Raw genomic sequence first — 21,437 nt, 5'->3', positions numbered from 1 at the left:
CTTTGAAACGTCAAGAGAATGTAACAGTGACAAGTTATTAAGAGTGTAAGAGTAAATATCCTAAGTGTCATAACTTTTGGTTATCATCCAGCCTCAAAGGAGCCTATTCAAATAAAAGAGGAAATTAAAGTTGGCAGGGATACTCTGAATGACAAAAGCAAAGATGCAAGCAGTAAGAGCTGTGATAGTATTGATCTATGCAATCAAGATCAAGCCATTGTCAAGCCATTTGGATGTATTCGTTGAAAATCCAAATTCCCTTGGCGTAAATGATTCGAAAGGGGCTATATGACTTATTTGCAAACTGAGAATTAAGGTCCAACTTTCTACCGATCTGTCTAATCGTTCATTGTGTATTTTATTATGCTCACACGATTCTTTAAATAAAAAAATGATATGTGTTCCCTTTTTCTATTTGTAAAATAGCTAGAAATATTTTTTTTAGCAGAAAGAACACCATGAAAAGTTTTACTTACTATAGTATTATGATCAGGGGCGCACATCGGGTTTTGAATTAGGGAGGGGATATAAAAATAAGCCGACAACTGCTGACACATAAGCTAAATTAAATTAAAAACATAAGGAGGGGGGGCCAGATGTCGTTTTTCTTTAATTTTGTCAATGAAAGTGTCAAAAAAGAAATTTTTCTATGAAAACATAAAAAATCCAGGGGGATCGAAAGATCCAGGGGCACTGGAAATATTCCAACTCTTATTCCTGCATTTCAATGAAAAAATAAATCCAAAATGAACTTTGAAGCATCAAGAGAATGTAACTGTGACATGGTAAGCCACGACAAAACATTACTGAAATGTTCCAATCCTTACATTTCAATACAAAAAAAATCCAAAATGAACTTTGAAACATCAATTGAATGTAACAGTGACAAGGTAAACCACGAAAAAACACTACTGAAATAATCCAACTCTTACCTTTTAACAAAAAAATCCAGAATGAACTTTGAAGCATCAGGAGAATGTAACAATGACAAGGTAAACCACGAAAAAACAATACTGAAATATGCCAACTCTTACATTTCAATGAAAAAAAAATCCAAAATGAACTTTGAAACATCAAGAATATGTAACAGTGACAAGGTAAACCACGACAAAACACTACTGAAATATTCCAACTCTTAAATTTCAACGAATAAAATCCGAAATGAACTTCGAAACATCAAGAGAATGTAACATTGACAAGGTAATACACGACAAGACACTACTGAAATAATCCAACTCTTGTGTTTCAAGGGAAAAAAAAATCCAAAATTAAATTTTGAATATCAAGACGATGTAAAAGTAACAAGGTAAACTATGATAAAACACTGATGAAATAATCCAACTCTTACATTTCAACGAAAAAAAAATACAAAATAAAATTTAAACGATCTTCAGGATGTAACAGTGACAAGGTAAAGCATAAGAAACACTACTGAAGCAATCAAACTCTTAAATTTCAACGAAAAAAAAATCCAAAATGAACTTTGAAACATCTTCAGAATGTAACAGTGACAAGGTAAACCACGAGAAAACACTACTGAAATATTCCAACTCTTACAGGTCAATGAAAAAAAAATCAAAAATGACCTTTGAAACATCTTCAGAATGTAATAGTGACAAGGTAAACCACGAGAAACACTACTGAAATATTCCAACTCTTACATTTCAACGCAAGAAATCCAAAATGAACAATGAAAATTTAAGAGAATGTAACAGTGACAAGGTAAACCAAGACAAAACACTACTGAAATGTCCCAACTCTTACATTTCAATCAAAAATACAAAATGAATTTTGAAACATCACGAGAATGTAACAGTGACAAGGTAAACCACGACAAAACACTACTGAAATATTCCAACTCTTTCATTTCAACGAAAAAAATCCAAATGAACTTTGAAACATCAAGAGAATGTAACAGTGACAATTCCAACTCTTACATTTCAACTAAAAAAAAATTCAAAATGAACTTTGAAACATCAAGAAAATTTAACACTGACAAGATAAACAACAAGAAAACTGTACTGAAATATGCCATCTCTTACATTTCAACGAATGAAATCCAAAATGAACTTTGAAAAATCAGAAGAATGTAACATTGACAAGGTAAACCATGACAAAACACTACTGAAATGTTCCAACTCTTACATTTCAACGAATGAAATCCAAAATGAACTTTGAAACATCAAGAGAATGTTATAATGAGAAGGAAAACCATGAAAAAACACTACTGAAATATTCCAACTCTTACATTTCAAGGGAAAAAAAATCTAAAATGAACTTTGAAAAATAAAGAGAATGTAACAGTTACAAGGTAAACCACAAGAAAACTGTATTGTAATATGCCAACTCTTACATTCCGACAAATCAAATCCAAAATGAACTTTGAAACATCAAGAGAATGTAACAGTGACAAGGTAAACCACAACAAAACACTACTTAAATATTCCGACTTTCACATTTAAACAAAAAATAATCGAAAATAAACTTTGAAACATCAAGAGAATGTAATAGTGACAAGGTAAACCGCGACAAACACTACTGAAATATTCCAACTCTTACATTTCAACGAAAGAAATCCAAAATGAACTTTGAAACATCAAGAGAATGTAACAGTGACATGGTAAACCACGACAAAACACTATTGAAATATTCCAACTCTTGCATTTCAATGAAAAAAATAAATCTAAAATGAACTTTGAAACATTAAGAGAATGTATCAGTGACAAGGTAAACCACAACAAAACACTACTGAAATATTCCAACTCTTACAGTTCAACGAGGGAAATCCAAAATGAACTTTGAAACATCAAAAGAATGTAACAGTAACAAGGTAAACTACGACAACACACTACTGAAATATTCAAAATCTTATACTTCAATGAAAAAAAAACCTAAAGAACTTTGAAACATCAAGAGAATGTAACAGTGACAAGGTAAACCACGAGAAAACACTACTGAAATATTCCAACTCTTACAGTTCAACGAAAAAAAAATATCAAAAGCGAACTTTCAAACATCAACAGAATGTAATAGTTCTGAAAAGATATAATAAAGCCTGGGTGAAAAGGATGAGTACTTCAAGTTGTAAAATGGGTTTAAGAGGGATATTAAGAAAGGAACTTGTTCTGAAAAGATGTAATAAAGCCTTTTTAATTGTGGGGGTCCTTCTGTGTCTCAAGTGCGCAAAAAAAGTATTGAAAAAATGGGGGGGGAGGGGGCTCTTTGGGGCCCGGGGGAGGGGCCCTTTTGGGGCCCGGGGGAGGGGGACCCTTTGGGGGCCCAGGGGAAGGGGCCTTTTTGGGGCCCGGGGGCAGGGAACCCTTTGGGGTTTGGGTAAGGGACCTTACAACACTGTTCAAATGGAACTTGTTTATTGTAACGACCACAGAGTTTCACCCCAAATCATCTTCTTAAATGTCTCAAACTGTTTCGCACAAAAAATCCCTAAAATGCCGATTTATTTGTTTCACCCAAATAATCCCCTGAAAGTAATTCCTGCGCGTTCCTTTGTTTCGGCATCCCTGCGCGGTCACATTTCAAATTCCCAGGAAACCATTTCCCGCGTAAAATATATTCAATCTGCCTTGATCTCATATGAATTTCTGAAAAAATCTAAGGTGTTCCTAGTTACACTAGTATGGCTTCGCTAGAATATTAATATTTATCTCTCAGACCTAAAGACCAGAAAAGCCATATTTAAAAATAGAATATTAATTTATCTCTCAGATCTAAAGACCTTAGAAGCCATATTTAAAAATGAAATCCCCTCATGATAGAATTCCCCGTCGATTATGCAAATCAATTTCTCAGAAATCTTGTCCTCTTCGTAGATCAATCAATTTCTCAGAAATCTAGTCCCTTTCGATTATGTAAATCAGTTTCTCAGAAATCTAGTCCCTTTCGATTATGTAATCAATTTCCCAGAAATTCAAGATCCCCTCTAGCGGATCAATACATTGCCCCGTTAGTATTCAGTGCGCATGTGCAAACTTCTTCCTAGAGTCAATACACTTAGAAACACCCCCTGATTGACCTTGAAAAAGGTGTCATTGTCCCGTTAGTGGATCAATAAACCATGAATAAATTATGTCCTGTTCGTATGTAATAACCCATTTCTACTATTGTGCCGACAACGTTCTTTACTTAGGCAGCGCTAGCGCGCTGCCTATGATTACAGTGTCTTTTCTAGTTCTAGTACTGGGCACAAACATATATGCAGGAATTTTCTCCAAGAAAAAAAACGATAATTCTAGCAAGAATAGCCAAGGTCGTATCCAGGAGGGTAGGGGGTTGGAACCCTCTCACCCCCGAAATGTTTGTCTGATTTGTAAAAAAAAGTAACAAAACTGGGTGCTTGTGCATTATAACTAAACCAGCGCTATCAAACAGTTCGTGGTAACGAACTGTAATTAAGGAGCGACCGGTTCAATAGTAACCGAAACTCTAAAAACCGGAATTTTGATACCCATAGATACATCAATAGAATCTGGTTTTTATGCTGATTTCAAATATATAAGTTTCATTAAGTTTAGTTTCACCCATCAAAAGTTACGCGCCTGAGAAAATTTGGCTTATTTTCGAAAAAAGGAGAAAACAACCCAAAAAAGTCATAGAACTTTAAATTTTGAGATTGCCATTTTGTTCAGCATAGTCTAAAATCTCATAAATATGTCTTAGAGGATGACTTAATCCCCCCCAGTTCCGGGGGAAAGGGCTGGAATTTATGAACTTTGCCCATTGTCTACATATAGTATTGTTTAATGGGAAGTATAAAGACGTTCCAGGAGGGATTTTTTCTGATGGGGGGGGGGGGCCGAGGAAGGGGTCACGGGGGAGGATCCTTCCATGGAGGATGTTTCCTTGGGGGAAGTTACATTTCTATGAAGGGGGCGCCCGATTTCCCAGCATTATTTAAAAACAATCAGAAATTAAATTAAAAAAACTAGTTTTTTCAACTGAAAGTAAGGAGCAACATTAAAACTTAAGACAAACAGAAATTATTACGTATATGAGGGAGGTCGCCCCCTAGTCAATACCTCGCCCTTTCGCTAAAGTTTTTTTAGTACTTTCAAAAGATATATCGGTAAAATTCTAGTTTAGCTACTTTTTGCTGTCTTGGAAAGGGGTTCGGTTAGGAAAATGAAACTTTCAGGGATGGGTCTACAGGCTAAAGTATGTCCGGGAAGGTATTTTGAAGTACCTCCCTCCACTCCTTCTCCCTCTAGATGGCCCTGACCTTTGATGACTTTTACAAATCTTTGTGTTATAAAAGTGAAACCTTGCAAATAGATCTTTATGAGGTTATAAAGATCTGCAAGCACATTTCCTAAATTTAGAAAAAAAAACATTGATATGGCTTAAAATCCTATTCAAGTAACAGGAATTGCATTTTAAAATTAAAACTAAAGAAAAATAAAGTGAAAACTGAAAATTAAGGTAAAAAAGTTGTTTTGTCAAAATTTCAATAGGTAATAGACCTTTCGATTAGGCAAATTTCTAAGACTTAGAAATTACAAGAGGGTTAACATGGAAGCTTGGCAATGCCTTCCCAGAGTAGGTTCTTAGCCCTGAACTCATTACTGAAAGTTTGATTTTCCTAACCTAGCCCCTTTCCAAGATAACAAAATGTAGCTAAACTAGAATTTTACCTTAAAACTTAAAACAACCTTCTGATTCGCAGATGGAATACATATATACATACAAAACTATAAAGCAGACATCCTGCCTTGCGCTTTATGCATTGTTACGTGATTAGATTTTATTTAAATGACAATTTTCTACCGTTTTTCTCCTATTTTGAATAATGATTGTGTGTTTTCTTTTGTTTTTCATGTTCTGTTTAGGTTACTTTTTTCCCCGTTAATAAAGGCTTCCAGATGTGAAGCCGAAATATTTAGACTTTCATTATTAATTTTGTACCATTTTTTTTTTTTTAACTGACTAAAATATTTTAAACTATTGTTATAGATTTTTGTGTCAATTGTTAGGGGGCTTAGGAGGGGACAGCATCCTCATATATGGAATAGTTTATGACTTTTTTTTAAGGTTTTAATGTCGCTTTTATCTGGTTGAGAAAATTTTCCCTTTGCTCTCCCATGCTTCAGTGTCTACGGCAATAACCCCATCCTTCTGCACCATGGCCCTTATTTATAAACTTTTATAAGCATTCTGATTTTAATTTTCGTTCCTGATATTGTGACAAACAATAATGGGTTCTCCTTGGTCTAGGATATAAGGGCGTCAGATTTAAGCCAATCAGAGGTAAAAGTTTCCTTTTTTCCACTCCTTTTGACCCCCGCTACCAAATTAACAAAATTTGATGTCAGCTTAGCCCTTCGAACAATCCCTTAAAGACAATCGGAAAATAATTTTGTTGCCCTTTTTTGGTTCCCTTTGAAGTGGGTTCATGGTCTCAAAGAAACATTTTTGTTGTAGGTTAAGTTCCCTTGGTAGATGTAAGTGCTAAGGACTTGAAAAAGAAGCTGTATCTCGAGACCCATTATAGGCAAAAAAAAAAATCTTCTAATCGATTTTTTTAGCATTAGAGTTCCGTTTGCAGCCAGAAATACAGATATGCATTATCAAGTCGATAGAAAAGTTTTTTTTGCCATTTTTTGGTCCCTCTTTCGGGTGGTGGGAAAGGTAACCCAGTCTAAATTTTATAGCTGCAATAGAGTTCAGATGGAACAAAAAAAAAAAAATGTTGGATGTAAGTTTAAAGCAGTTCAGGAAAAAGTTTTTAGCTCCCTTTTTTTGGAGAAGGGGCAAAAAATTATTGAACAAACGAATATTGTTAAAATCTTTTCTCATATATTGCGATGTTAAAAAGATCTAGATTCAGGCTGTGGAATTTTGGTGACGCACTGCACAAAATAATTATCATTGCGAACACGAGCTATTTCCAAGTTGATGAATTTTACTGACGTGGTGTAAAAACACCATAACTCCTGACTGATTAAATAGAAAAAACAAGTTTTTTTTAACTGAAGGTAAGGAACGACGTTAAAACTTAAAACGAACAGAAATTATTCCGTATATGAAAGGGGCTGTCCCCTCTTCAACGCCTCGCTCTTTACGCTAAAGTTTTTTTATTGTTTAAAAAAAATAAGAGTTGTGAGAAAGTCAAACTTTAGCGTAAAGAGCGAGGCGTTGAGGAGGGGACATCCCCTTTCATATACGGAATAATTTCTGTTCGTTTTAATTTTTGACGTCGTTCCTTACTTTCAGTTAAAAAAACTTGCTTTTTTTATTTAATTTTTGAATGTTTTTGAATTAATGCAGTTTTTGATTTTGGCTCACCGTACATGAATAATTAAAACAAAATTTGCATATTAATTTTACTTTTTTTGGTTAAATGGCTTTCTCGAAACTTGTTTAATTTTATTTACGAACGTTCTTATTAGTAATAAATATACGTAACTTACGAATTAACTTACGTAACGAACTTTTATACTCATATATTTTTAATTCGTATATTAGGGGGCTCGCCTCATAGTCAATACCTCGCTGTTTAAGCTAAAGTTCGAATTTTGTTCCAATTCTTTAAAAATGACCCCTTAATCCTAAAGGACGTTACTTAGAATAAATAGCTCTTATGATAGTACTAAAAATCTTTGGCTTAAAGAGCGAGGTATTGACTAGGGGGTTAACCCATCCATACACGTAGTATTTTCTGTTCATTTTAAGTTTTGATGTTACTCCTTATTTTCAGTTGGAAAACTTGTTTTTTTTATATTTAATTTCTGATCTCTTTTTAAATAATTCTGGGAAATCCGGCGCCTCCTTCATAGCAATGTCCCTTCCCCTAAAAAAACTTTCTTCATGGAAAGATCCTCCCACATAACCCCGAAACAACCACTCCCCTACAACCAGAAAAAAATCCCCCCTGAAAACGTCTGTATACTTCCTAATAACCAATATTATATGTTAACATTGGGTAAAGTTCATAACTTTCAGCCGTCCCCCCTGGGACTTCGGGGGATTACGTCATCCTAAAGGACATAGTTCTCTTATTTTCAACCGTGCTGAACAAAATTGTTATCTCAAAATTTTGATCGGGTGATTTCGGGAAAAATTTGTGGAAGGGGGACTAGTTGCCCTCCATTTTTTTGCCACTATAAAAGGGCACTAGAACTATTAATTTCCATTCCAATGAGTCCTCCCACGATATTCTAGGACCACTGGGTCGATACAATCACCGCTGGAAAAAAAAATATAAAAAGATAAACACGCATCCGTGATCTTTCTTCTTGGAAAAAATACAAAATTCCACATTTTTGAAGATAGGAGCTTTAAACCTCTACAGCAGGGTTCTCTGATACGCTGAATCTGATGGTGTGATTTTCATCAAGGTTCTATAACTTTTAGGGGGTCTTTTCCCCTTTTTTCGAAAATCAGCCAAATTTTCTCAGGCGCGTAACTTTTGATGGGTAGCACTAAACTTGATGAAAGTTATATATTTGAAATCAACATTGAAATTCTATTCTTTTAATGTATCTATTGGTATCAAAAGCCCGTTTTCTAGAGTTTCGGTTACCATTGAGCAGGGTCGCTCCTTACTTACAGTTACCACGAACTGTTTGATATAAAACAAATGCATACCGAAGTGGTGCGAAAATGAGCAAAGGCCTAGGCTGGTGCAAAACAAGCCTAGGCTAAGCTGCAAATTTTTGGCGACTCGGTGTGTAGACTAAGTTAGCTAAATATCATTCGTGCCCATGCCCCCTTCATATGGAAATCTATAAAAGAGTAGCACTATTCGACTCCTAGTCAACACTATTTCTTAATATAAAAGTGTGCCCCCAATAAGATACAATAAAATGAACCTAAATATACAGCTGGATTATCAGCTTGTGCTTTACAGACAAGAATTTAGAAAAATTCAATATCTTTATTTATCTTGACTCACTAATAGACTCTTGTGGAGGCTGTGACCTAAATTGTCCCAGACTCTTGCGGAGGCTGCGACCTGTAAACTAAACGAGCCTCGTTCATAGTATTAAATTTGATGCCAACATTCTGAAACAAATAGTCACTGTAGAACGTCGCCTTCTTCTTTCAAACATGATATACATTTGACACAGCGCGTATCGTCCCTGGCAGTATTCGTCGCAATCTTAGTTTAGTTGCTAGTGGTCGGACAAAAAAAAACAGGTGTTTTCCATAGGATTCTGGTTTTGTGTACATCGGAATCGCGCGTGCGCGAAGGCGAAGTATGAATCTTGTGCGGTTCAAAGTATAATCATCTACTGAACAAGCACTGACAAAACTCTCCAAAAGTGACCCCGCGTACCTCAGCGCCTCTAGACGCAAAATTTTGTACTACTTAATCGCTCCGAGCCAAAGTACCTTGCTCCCAGCCAATAAATTATCCCAGCCAAGCACCCCAGCCAATAGAGCGTGATTCAGGCGACGAGTTACCCGGAAATTTATATTGAATTGTGTAACTAAAATAACCTAAGGGTCTGTGTAAATTGTGTAACAAAGGGTCACTTTTTTTGTGTGGAGAGGATAGGTTTTGTCAGTACTTGTTCAGTAGATGATTATACTTTGGTGTGGTTATATTTTACTTTTTTTTTAACGGAGAGAATAGCCTTTGTCGATAGTGTATTATATTCTCTCTGCTGTGCGGATACTTGAAAAGGAGCGTTTGCATAAAACCCATAGAGTCCCTTCACATCACAAAAGAAGAAAGAGACAATTTGCAAGGCATCAGTATTTTTATTACAATGATTGGTGAGAATCCTAATCCCGGACACAGAGAAAAATTGTTTAATTTTGGAGCAAATGTTTTGCATATGTATTAGTTCGGCTGAATTTATTTGCTGAAAGTTTTGCTGAATTTCTGACTTAAAGAAGAGTGGTTGAGGTCGAAGAAACTTGTGCTGAATTTGGTACATTTGTACCACCCATCGCAACACCATTTGTTACAGAACACTATTTCATAGTATAATGGTCACTAATGGAACAACCGTCTCCTCTCGCCCCCAATTGGGTCAGATGCACACCACCCCCCCTTAAATAGCATGTATTGTTTTTCATTGATTCAATCATATGTGTTCGTTAATGGGCACTCTATTATTGTTAACGTTCTTTACAGCATCACTTCACTGGGAATATTAAGAACAATTCGATAAGTATATTATCGATAAATCCGGTACTCCTATGTTAAACGGACTCTTTTATATACTGCAATGGAAACCAGTCACAAAAAAAACCGTTTTTGACGGGATAATTCAAGACACCGCTATAGTATAGCGTAGTTTTCATTGCGTCTACAATATTTAAACTGTTGTTTTTTGGGTTTTAGGGGGGGGTGTACCTAGGTTCGGTTAGTTTAGGTTAGGTTACGCAATAATATATGCTATGCTTTACCCCCCCCCCTAATGTGCAAATATATAGCCCAAACTTGTTTCTAAACTATTACTATTACATCCTATTTTATTGTATTTCATTAGCATTAACCAAACTCGCACTATATAAAAGAGTCCGTTTAACTTAGGAGTACCAAAATTCCTTTAAAAACGGAGGTGAAAATAGAAGGAAACATGAAAATGGAAGGAAACATAAAAATGAAAGAAAACTTTTACATATTATAAAGTAAGAATTTCATTATTGAAATGTTTTCTTCTTGTTTTCTAAATAACATAGGCCTGTTACTGCCCTCTCTGGGGGGGGGGGCACATTTGTCAAGGTACGGTAAATATTTAGTGGTTGGCCACTTCATAAGGAAATCTTCTAAACAAATAAAAGAAGTACCATTAGATTTCTTATTGTATGCTATTTCCAAGTATCATGGTCGCATTTCTGACGGAAATTAAAAGTTCTAGTGCCCTTTTTAAGTGACCAAAAAAATGGAGGGCAACTAGGCCCCCTCCCACGCTCATTCTTTTCCCAAAGTCACCTGATCAAAGTTTTGAGATAACCATTTTTTCAGTATGTTCGAAAATATTATAAGTATGTCTTTTAGGATGACTTAATCCCCCGAAGGTCCCGGGCGGAGCGCTGAAATTAATGAACTTTACCCAATGTTAACATACAGTATTGGTTATTGGGAAGTATACTGTACAGACGTTGGCCGGAGAGATATTTCCTGGTAGTGTGGGAGGGGGCTGGGGGGTTATGTAGTAGTGTTTGTCCACGAAGGAAGTTTTCATGGGGGAAGGAAAATTGCTATGAAGGGGACGCCGGACTTCCCAGCATTATTTTAAAAAAAGATCAGAAATTAAATATAAAAAAACAAGTTTTTCAACTGCAACACCAGCAACATCAAAACTTTAAACGAACAGAAAATATTACATATATGATTGGAATTGGAACATTTTCAAAGAATTGGAACAAAATTCGAACTTTTGCTTAAAGAGCAAGGTATTGACTAGGGGACGAACCCCCTAATATACGTATTAAAAATATATGAATATAGAAGTTCGTTACGTAAGTTATTTCGTAAGTTACGTATATTTATTACTAATAAAAACGTTCGTATATAAAATGAAACAAGTTTCGAGAAAGTCATTTAACCAAATAAAAGTAAATTAATATGAAAATTTCGTTTTAATTATTCATGTACGGTGAGCCAATATCAAAACCTGCATTTATTCAAAAACGCTCAAAAATTAAATAAAAAAAAACAAGTTTTTTTAACTGAAAGTAAGGAGTGACGTTAAAACTTAACCCGCCCAGAAATGACTCTGTAAATGAAAGAGGTGGTTCCCTTCTCACCTCCTCGCTCTTTATGTTAAAGTTTGACTTTCTAACAACTCTAATTTTTTTTAAACAATAAAAAAAGTTAGCGTAAAGAGCGAGATGTTGAGGAGGGGACACCCCTTTAATATACGGAATAATTTCTGTTCGTTTTAAGTTTTAATGTCGCTCCTTACTTTCAGTTAAAAAAAACTTGTTTTTTTATTTAATTTAAAAAGGAACCAATGATGCGTCATGAGTACAATTAACAGAGAAATAAATTATTAAGAATATATCTGAGACCATCATTGGGATGAGTGCATTTTCAGAAGAGAGACCGTAATATTTGGAAAGAGCCAGTGGCGTCGTTTGCGGGTGGCAAAGGGGGGGGGGGTGCAGTTCCCCCCCCCCCAAAAAAATGGAAAAAAGCTTTTATAAAGCCCATGCCCCTTGACTCTCTGGATGTGGAACTTTTTTGCCCCCTCAATAAAATTGCTGGAGCTACGCCCCTGGAAAGAGCATAAAATGGGGAACCTAGTGGTACTCTTATTTGTCTAGTGTCTTGTTTACAGGTGGCTTTCCAATAAATCTTTATCGGATGATAAGGGGATCCAACGATGCTACGATTTCTTTTAATTCTAAAGAGGACATAGACAAGATTGATACCGTGACCAGTTCTAAAACAGAATAGATCCTGATTCAGTCAAAAATGAGTTTTTGCTTGGTAAAATCAAGTGGACGGTTCGGCACTTGTTAAATATCCCGAAAAACACGCAAGAAGTTTGATCTGTCTCATCTGAGAAAAACCGGTTTGTCTTTCGCATTCGGCTATAATTAGCTTAGTCTCAGTCTCAGTGAGAAAAACTATGTTGCAGACATATCTTAATTAAATATTTAATATATAGAGGTGGTTAGATATTTAACATAATGCGTTCTGGGCGGCCTGCTTTCCGTATTTGTCTTCTTTAGTTTCCATAATTTTGTTAATAAAGTATTACATTTTCATCATATTTTGGTAAATTCCATTGTGATTAACCTAACTTCACTTCTTGAGTGTTTTCGGGATATTTAACAAGTACCGACGGTTCAATAAATTAACAAGAGACGTACCACAGTGAGTCTGCTTCAGACTTCTGATGTTCTGAAACAACAAAAGTTCTAAAGGATTCTATTTTCCTGTTGTTTCAATCACTTGACAATTATAACTAGTTTTACCACCTTGCACAAAAGATGTGTAGGTCGTGCTTGCAGATAACAATGCTAGGTTAGATTCTTTGATTATATGCAGAGGGGCCTGGAAAAGTACACCCTTGTCATCCATAGTCATTCGCTTAGCCGCAAGGGATTGGCAGTCTAAGCTCTTCAAAAACACATCTTTTGCATAGTTATAAATAAGGAGGTTGATATCAAAGGCATTGCAATAGTGCTGCCTAAGCAAGGACCGAAGTTCGCTTTATGTATTATTTATTTACTTATGTTTTGTTTTTCTTTTCACTAAAGCGCTTCGTATGGAAAAAGTTGTCGAAGAAACTTCGGAAGGGGTTCATTAAGTTCATAAGTTTATTAATCCACGTTCAAAAACAAATAAATAAAATTAAACAACACTTTCACGCTGGAGAAAACCTATGAAGGTTTGCGATCGCGCGAAAGTCCACGTAACTACAAATCATTCGATTCGAAACTGAAATTCCAGTGCCCTCTTTAACAGTTAAGAGCTATTGGAGGGCAACTATCCCCCCCATACCCCTTTCCCCCGATTATATCCGATCAAAATCTAAAAAGGCCATTTTGTTCAGTATAGTTGACAGGTATCATAAATAGGATCAATATTTATATTCCCAGTATCTCTATCAATTGATAAACTTGCAAAAACATGTTGTTTTTTTTCTTTCTAATGCTACAAGAGCTCATTGCGTGAAACCTTTATCAGAGGCAACGCTATAGCGTTGCCTATAGTAAAGGCCATACGGCTCCAATGTTTTATTATTATTATTTTCCCCAAAGGCACTTCATATGGAAGGGGCCGTCATATAAACTTCAAAGGGGGTTCATTCGATTGGAAATCGAGATTTCTAGTGCTCTTTTTAAGAGTCAAAGGTGATCGGGGGGCAACTAGCCCCACGCCCTTTTCCCCCAAATACATCAGATAAAAATTTTTAGGTAGCAATTTTGTCAGAAATTGTTCAAACATCAAATAAACAAAAACTCTGGGGTCGAACAAGCCCCCAGGGCCAGGAGGCAGGCGTTGTAAGTTATGTCCTGGGGGCAAATATGGTTCTTATAGAAGGGACCCTCGTAAAAACTTCAGAGAAGGCTCATTTGATTGGAAATTAAAAGTTCTAGTTCACTTTTTTAGAATCAAAAGAGATCGGAGGGTAATTAAACCCTCCCCGCCACCCCGCCCTTTTTTCCAAATAGTCCAGAAGTCAGATGGCAAAAACTTAGGTGTCGACACAACCACCCAGAGCCCAAAGGCAGGCGTTTTAAGTTATGCCCCGGGGCATATATAGTTCTTATGAAAGAGATACTCGTATAAGCTTCAGGGAGGGCTCATTTCATTGGAAATTGAAAGTTCAACTTAACATTTTAAGAGTCACAAGAGATCCGAGGGCAACCAGCCCCCCCCCCTCCACACCATTTTTTTTAAAATAGTTCAAAGGTCGGATAAGAAAAACTCTAGTGTCAATACACCCCCCCCCCCAGCGCAGAGGGGCAGGTGTTCTGAGTTATGCTCTGAGGGCATGTATGGTTCTTATGAAGGGGATGCTCGTATAAACTTCATAGAGGGCTTTTTTGATCGGAAATTTAAAGTTCTAATTCATTTTTTAAGAGTCAAGAGATTGGAGGGCAACTAGCCCTTCCCTATCCATGCCCTTTTTCCCAACCCATCCGCTACAAATTTTGGGATAGCCATTTTTTTAAAAATAGTTCAAAAATTAGATAACAAAAACTCTGGTGTCGACTACGTGTCCTGGGGGCGTATATGGTTCTCATCAAAGAGATGCTTGTATAAACTTCAGAAAGGGATCATTTGATTGGAAATTGAAAGATCTAGTTCACTTTTCAAGAGTCAAAATATATCTGAGGGCAACTAGCCCCCCCACCCACACCCTTTTTTCCCCAAACCCATCCGATAAAAATTTTGAGATAGCCATTTAGTTAGAAATAGTTCCAAGGTCAGAAAAGAAAAACTCCCGTGTCGACACATCCCCCCAAAGCCCGGGGGTAGGCATTGTAAGTAATGCTCTGGGGGCCTATATGGTTCTTATGGAAGGGATGCTCGTATAAACTTCGGAGAGGGCTCATTTGATTTGAATTGAAAGTTCTCGTTCACTTTTTAAGAGTCAAAAGAGATCAGAGGGTAACTAGCTCCCGCCACGCCGTTTTTTTCTAAAATGTGTCCGATAATAATTATGAGATAGCCATTTTGTTATAAATAGTTCAAAGATCTTTTTGAAAAAAACTCCGGTGTTGACACGACCCCCAGGGCCCGGGGCAGAAGTTGTAAGTTATGCCCTGGAGGCATATATACCGTTCTTATGGAAGGGATGCCCGTATAAACTTCAAAGAGGGCTCGTTTGATTGAAAATTAAATGGTCTAGTTCACTTTTTAAGAGTTAAAAGATATCAGACGGCAACTGATATGACAGCCCTGTGAGAGAAATGATAGAATAAGGAAAAATTCTGAACAGAACTTTAACTTTTTTTCTCTTCTTTGGGAAAATTCAGAAGCAGACTTTAATTTCTTTCCATTTATTTGAAAAAACTCAGAATTAAAATGGAATCTTTTCTCTTCTTGGGGGAAAATTCAGAATCGAAGTACAACTTTTTCTACCTTCTAAAGAAAAATTGAGAACAAAATTAAATTAAATTTTGTTCACTTCATTTAAAAAATTCAGAAACGAAGTGGAACTTTTTTCTCTTCTTTGGAAAAATCTAGAATTGAACTGAAATTGTTAAATTAATAAAAATTTCAGACTTAAATCAAGAATTTATCTTGCAACTGTCCTGTTTAAAGGAACTGTTTGATGTTACATGCTAGAAAGAAGCTTAAAACAAGGAACGTTTCCTGAAAAACCATAATTGATCTTGAAATTTTGTAGGGATTTTTAACAGGTTCATATTAAATATGGACATGTTAAAAGCTACTGGTAATGAGGTTGACAGTGGCAATTAAAATGGTTTATTGGTAATTGTTTTGTCAATTGTACATCATTTGAAGGGAACCATAGGACACTGGGTTGTTTAAATTTAGAAAAATTGCTGACTTAAATCATGGAATTGTTTAGCAACTGGCTTGTTTTAAGGAAATGTTTGATGTTACATGCTCGAAAGAAGCTTAAATCAAGGAATGTACCCTGAGAAACAAAATATTTATTAGCAAATGGTTCTGCCAATTGACCATTTTTTGAAAAAGGCCATAGAATAATAGGCTGTTAAAACTTTTTTCTGCATTTATTCAAAACATAATTGATTTTTAAGCTAACAAACAGTTTTGGATTTTCTTTTGTTTGTTAGCGACATTAAATACTTCGCTCACATCCCTACTAATGTCATATATTTATTTACACTCATAGATGGTGCCGTTTTTATTTTTTACCCAAGTATTGCCATTTTTATCACTAAAGTTATAGATGGCACCACAACTGATTTTTTACCTAGCTTACATTATGTTAATCGATTTTGAGTTAGGTTGTAAGCGTGCGCGTGAACGCTTACTGAACCTTCAAATGATATACAATTGGCTAAACCATTACTGCCTATGTCAACCTCACTACGAGTGTACCATGTCCAAATCTAATGTGAACCTGTTAATAATCCCTTCAAGATTTCAAAATCCAGTATGGTTTCTCAGATTACATTCCTTGATTCAAGCTTCTTCTATAATTTAACATCAAATGCTTCCTTAAAAGTTGTAAGACAAATCCTTAATTTAAGCCAGAAATTTTTACCAATTTTACAACCTACTGTCCTACGGCCTACTTCCAAAATGCTCACTTGATAGAAACATTTGCTAATAAACTGTCAAATTTACGTAGAAATAATTTCAAGTTGTCTATGTTAACCTCATTACTAGCATACCATGTCCAATTCTAATATGAACCTGTTAAAAAACCCTTCAATTTTTAAGATCAAGGAAGGTTTTTCAGGGTACATTTCTTGATTCAACCTTGTTACAAGCATGTAACATCAAACATTTCCTTAAGTCAAGGAAACTAAATCACAGACTTAAATCAAGGGGTTGTCTTACAACTGGCCTGTCTTAAAAAGAAGTCTTTCGAAATGTATGGTGATAAGAAGATGGTACGGGGCTGTTCACAAATCTGAATAACATAAGATTAGTAGCGTAGTTCAGTAAAAAGTCTCTTAAAATTAAAAAATGGAAGGCTTTTGAAAATTATTGGTGAGAAGAAGTTGGTATGAGGGTGCGTACAAATCTGAATAATTTAAGTTTAGGAGCATAATACAGAAAAAAATGCTTTGAAATAAATAAAAGAATGGCTTTTGAAAAATATAGTGTTAACACATTGGTATGAAGGTATACTCAACTATAATGTGTCATTGCTTCGAAGAACGTTTTGGAGGAAAAATATTTTGAAATCATTAAGAAAAAGCCTTTCGAAAAGTTTGTAGATAAGAAACTGTTAAGAGAGTGTGCGCAAATTTGATTTTGTAAAGTTAAGGAGCGTAAGACGGAAAAAAGTGTTTTAAAATTAATAAATGGAAGGCCTTTGAAAATTATATTCGTAAAGAATTTATATGGGGGTATACTGAAATATAAAGTATCAAGGTTTAGGAGCACAGTTTGGAAGAATTTTGGGTTGAAATCATTAAAAAGAAGCCTTTCGAAAAGTATGTTGATAAGAAGTTGGTACGAGGGTGTGCGCAATCTGAGCATAATACGGAAAAAAGCGCATTGGACTTAATAAAAGTTGGTCTTTTGAAAATAATATTCTTAACACAGTTATATGGAGGTATACTCAACTCTAAGTTATCAAGTTTTCGAAGCACATTATGGAAGAAATGTGGTTTGAAATCATTAAAAAGAAGCTTTTATGTTGATGAGAAGTTGGTATGAGGGGGTGCGTAATACGGAAGAAAGAGTCTTGAAATTAATAAGAGGAAGGCATTTGGAAATTATTGTTGTAACAAATTGTTATGGGGGTTTACTCCAATCTATACTGTAAAAACCTAAAACAACAGCATGAAAGAAATTTATTTCGAAATCAATAAAAGGAAGGCTTTTGAAAATTGGTACCAAGTGAGGAGTGGAGCCAAGAAGTGAAGCTAGGTCAATTGAATCAATCGACTTGGGAAAGATGAATATATGCTAATCCTATTCTGACATTTACATGCTGTGACTCTATTTGTTTCAACCCCATTCTACTCTCAATCTGTGCAATTCAACCCTAATTTAACTCAATCCTTATTTAACCCAACCCCCATTCAAATCAACCACATTCAGCTCAACCCTCCACATTCAGCTCAAATCAATAATATAAACTACAAAGCGTAATTCAGCCGCTTTTGTCAGAGGTGACAAAAGCTGACTCAAATGAAATGGTCTTTTTTTGTTGGTTAATTCTTTTGTATACTGTATTTTCTTTTATACCGCTTCGATACGAAACTACCCTGTCCCACCTCATCTAGAAACAACAATTTTTCCTTTTATCCAGTATATATGAAATTTAGCAGAGTTTTTCATGCCCAAGGCCCGAACACACTTGAAGGTCATCGTTGTTTTTCTTTCTCTTTTTCCAAAGCACTAGCTGGTCCCTGGAACTTCGTCGGGCCAATGAAATAGATAACCTTCTGAGTTTCTTGGAATTAGTGCTTTATTTCCCCATCCCATAAAGGCTTGCATTAACTGCGACTGGTTTGATGTTATATGGCATACTTCAGCCAAAATTTGCAAGTAAAAAGCCGATTGCTTCACTGTTCAAGCCTGCTTACAAGTAGAATAATCGCTACCGTCACAATATTCTTTTAGAATTTTTTTTTTTTTTAGCAGAAATTTTGGAGCCTGTAAAGCTTTGGTTTCTTCCCAATACTTCTCAATTTTTCTTTAAATTCTGCCTGACATTTGTGTGTTCCTGGACTAGAGAGTACATCACACTAAAATTTAACTCCGACCAGATTAAAAGCTATCTCTTATCTTAGAAACCCAAATTCAACGACCCTCACCATCCAAAAATTAAGAAAAAATTATTATTATATTTGACCAAGTACGGGGACAGAAATAACGATCTGGTCAATTTAATGGAAACTGTATAAAGTTGTACCTTAATGGAGCAATTATTAACTTAGCCATAAGCGAAAACATACACATAAGCAGCATCGTGAAAGAGAAGCGTTTTCATTGGCTGCCAGTGACAAAAATTAATTGTAATCATGGCCCTGTCGGACCTTTGTCTTTGGTCCAAATTAGTTTAGCTTGCCCAAATTGGTAATATAAGTTAGAAACTCCAATCGAAGTGAGAAGCATATTTTGAGCATCTAATCATTACTAATTCAACCTTATTCTTAGGCCTTCAGTTGAGTTCTGCGAAACAAGGTTTAATTCAATCACGAGTGAGCTACATAAGGGGTCAAGTCAAAAGTGGGTTGATTTAAATCGGCGTTCAGTTGAACGAAAGTTTAGTAAAATGGGGTTGCGTTATACGGGGGGCTCAGTAAAACGAGGGTTCAGTTTAATGTGGTTTATTCGCAGGGGGCAATTAAACGGGGTTCAGTTGCACGAGGGTTCAGTCAAATAGGGTTGAGCTACACTTGGGTTAAGTTGTACTAGGGTCTAGTTGCACGAGGGTTCAGTTAAATAGGGTTGAGTTGCACGTAAATCCAGTTAAGCGGGGGCTTAGTTGCACAAGGATTCAGTTAAATGGCGTTGAGTTGCACGAAAGCTCAGTTACATGGGCTCACTTACACCAACACCCCTTTTATACCATGTACAATGTCATTGCAACGCTATCCTGTTTTCGTGCTTTTTAAATGCATTTGATTGTAACGCAATTCACATGATTTTTTTCTTCTTTGAATAAAGGCTCTAAGATACAGCCAGCCGTAGGGTGCACGTCCTGCCCATGACCGACCAAAATATTTCCATGCCCCACCGGTGGGGCATGTGCCCCACGTTGGGAATCGGGGTTCTAGGGCATTAAGTTAAAACTTTTAGGATAATGAACTAGGCAAAATGTGCATACTACTACAGTTACTAACATTACTACTGCCATTGCTACTACAACTACTACTATAGCTACTACAACTACTACAACTGCTACAACTGCAAAAATTTCAGTTCATGTTAAGGGGGATGTTGAACCAGCCAAAAGGTACTATATGTATACTACTCCTGCCACTTTTACTGCTACTACTAATACTACTATTAAGGTCAAGGGTATCAATGAGAAACTTTCAGATAATGTTGGGGGGTATGATAAATTAAATTAAAATACGCTGTAACCTTTGTATCCACGCTGTCAAATGGCTGTATCAGCAGTATACTAAGAATATCTTAGAACATTAGGTTGAAACTTTCAGAACATGCTGAGGGGCATATTGAGCTAAAGAAAAAATACTATGTTCAAATTATTATTATTACTACTAGCAGTACTGCTATCACTGTTAGTGCTAATATTACTAAGGCTTATGGTATTGATGTAGAAAATTCGGGGACTGTTGAGGGGGAATTTGGGGCAAATCAAAACATAGTGCAAGTGCATCCAGGTTGTCAAAACAGCATAGATACATTTTTTTAGGAATTGTATTAAGTTTCGTTTTTCAGAAAAACTTAATGATGCGTAAAAATAAATTGAACGATACTATTTTTTATCCTGGTTTTCAAAAGGACACATGTAATCAAAAGTTGTTGAAAATTGTTCTGCAATATATAAATAGTAAGCCAAACTATGGATTCTTGCAGGAAAAAACCGAAAAGGTTTATAATATTTTCTTCTTTTCCAATGAAAAAGACAATGTCAATAAAAAACCACCAGAAATTATTAAAAAAAAGCTTATTACGCGAAACTAGCTTTAAAAAAAAGACTTTAACGAGTAGATATCAGTATATGAATATCAAACTGTTATCCACATTCATTTGTTGTTTTTCTCAATAATCTTGGTTATGACGTTTTTTCCCGATATTATAAGAAATAGGAACAATCAGCTCGAAATAAGGATTGTTTTTAGTAAAGTACAAATAAAAATGTTTAAAATTAAAGCGGAAAATTTGGAGGGGAAACCATTTGTAAACTTTTAATAAAAACCTGAATATTTAACACTAAAAGCTTGAGTTAGAAATAGATCATTCAGACAAGGTTTATTTTCTGAAACATGGTTAGTACCAACTCTACTGAAAGTAACAAAATTCGTCTAAAAAACATAAACATATGGACAGCTCCAAAAAGTTACTAATTCATCTGGGCTCTATTAGCTTTTTCAAGCAAAAGATTCAGACAAGAGGATGTCACTATAAATACAGTGTTATCACCAAATGACGTAGGTAATATCCTAGGGATATAAAATCGCATGGCGTCTACATAAAGTTGTTCAGGCCAAGGGCACAGAAAGTTTCCTATATAGGGGTTTCAGACAAGGCGGTTCTAATCATGTACTTTTTATTCTGATCTGATTCTATTTTTAGGAGTTATGGGTTATTGTCTTTCTTAACATTGGATGTGATCGTCTCTTACTAGCTTGCTAGCAACCGCTGCAACCCGGATCAGTAGGAATAATAGAATTTACTTATTTCATTGCCG

The 21,437-nt window shown here is 35.6% G+C and overlaps 1 protein-coding gene across 9 annotated transcripts in view; it reads right to left on the bottom strand.

Annotated features, from left to right (window-relative positions):
* The window catches only part of LOC148946570 (lactosylceramide 4-alpha-galactosyltransferase-like), a 105,162-nt gene that overhangs the window by 71,491 nt on the left and 12,234 nt on the right, over positions 1 to 21,437 (bottom strand). The window contains exon 1 of one of the 9 annotated variants that reach the window (XM_089097456.1): positions 12,793 to 12,923. The exons of 6 other annotated variants lie outside the window; for them this stretch is intronic. The gene's annotated coding sequence lies outside the window, so the exon portion shown is untranslated. Of the gene's footprint in view, positions 1 to 12,792; positions 12,924 to 21,437 lie in introns of those variants that run through there. 2 more of the 9 variants (XM_089097451.1, XM_089097453.1) reach the window with 2 other exon arrangements.

The sequence above is a fragment of the Artemia sp. Qi Xiang Cuo genome, chromosome 11, assembly GCF_049724085.1.
Source record: "Artemia sp. Qi Xiang Cuo chromosome 11, ASM4972408v1, whole genome shotgun sequence".
NCBI classification, from domain to species: Eukaryota; Metazoa; Arthropoda; class Branchiopoda; order Anostraca; family Artemiidae; genus Artemia; species Artemia sp. Qi Xiang Cuo.
This window is presented reverse-complemented; position numbering and strand designations above follow the sequence as displayed.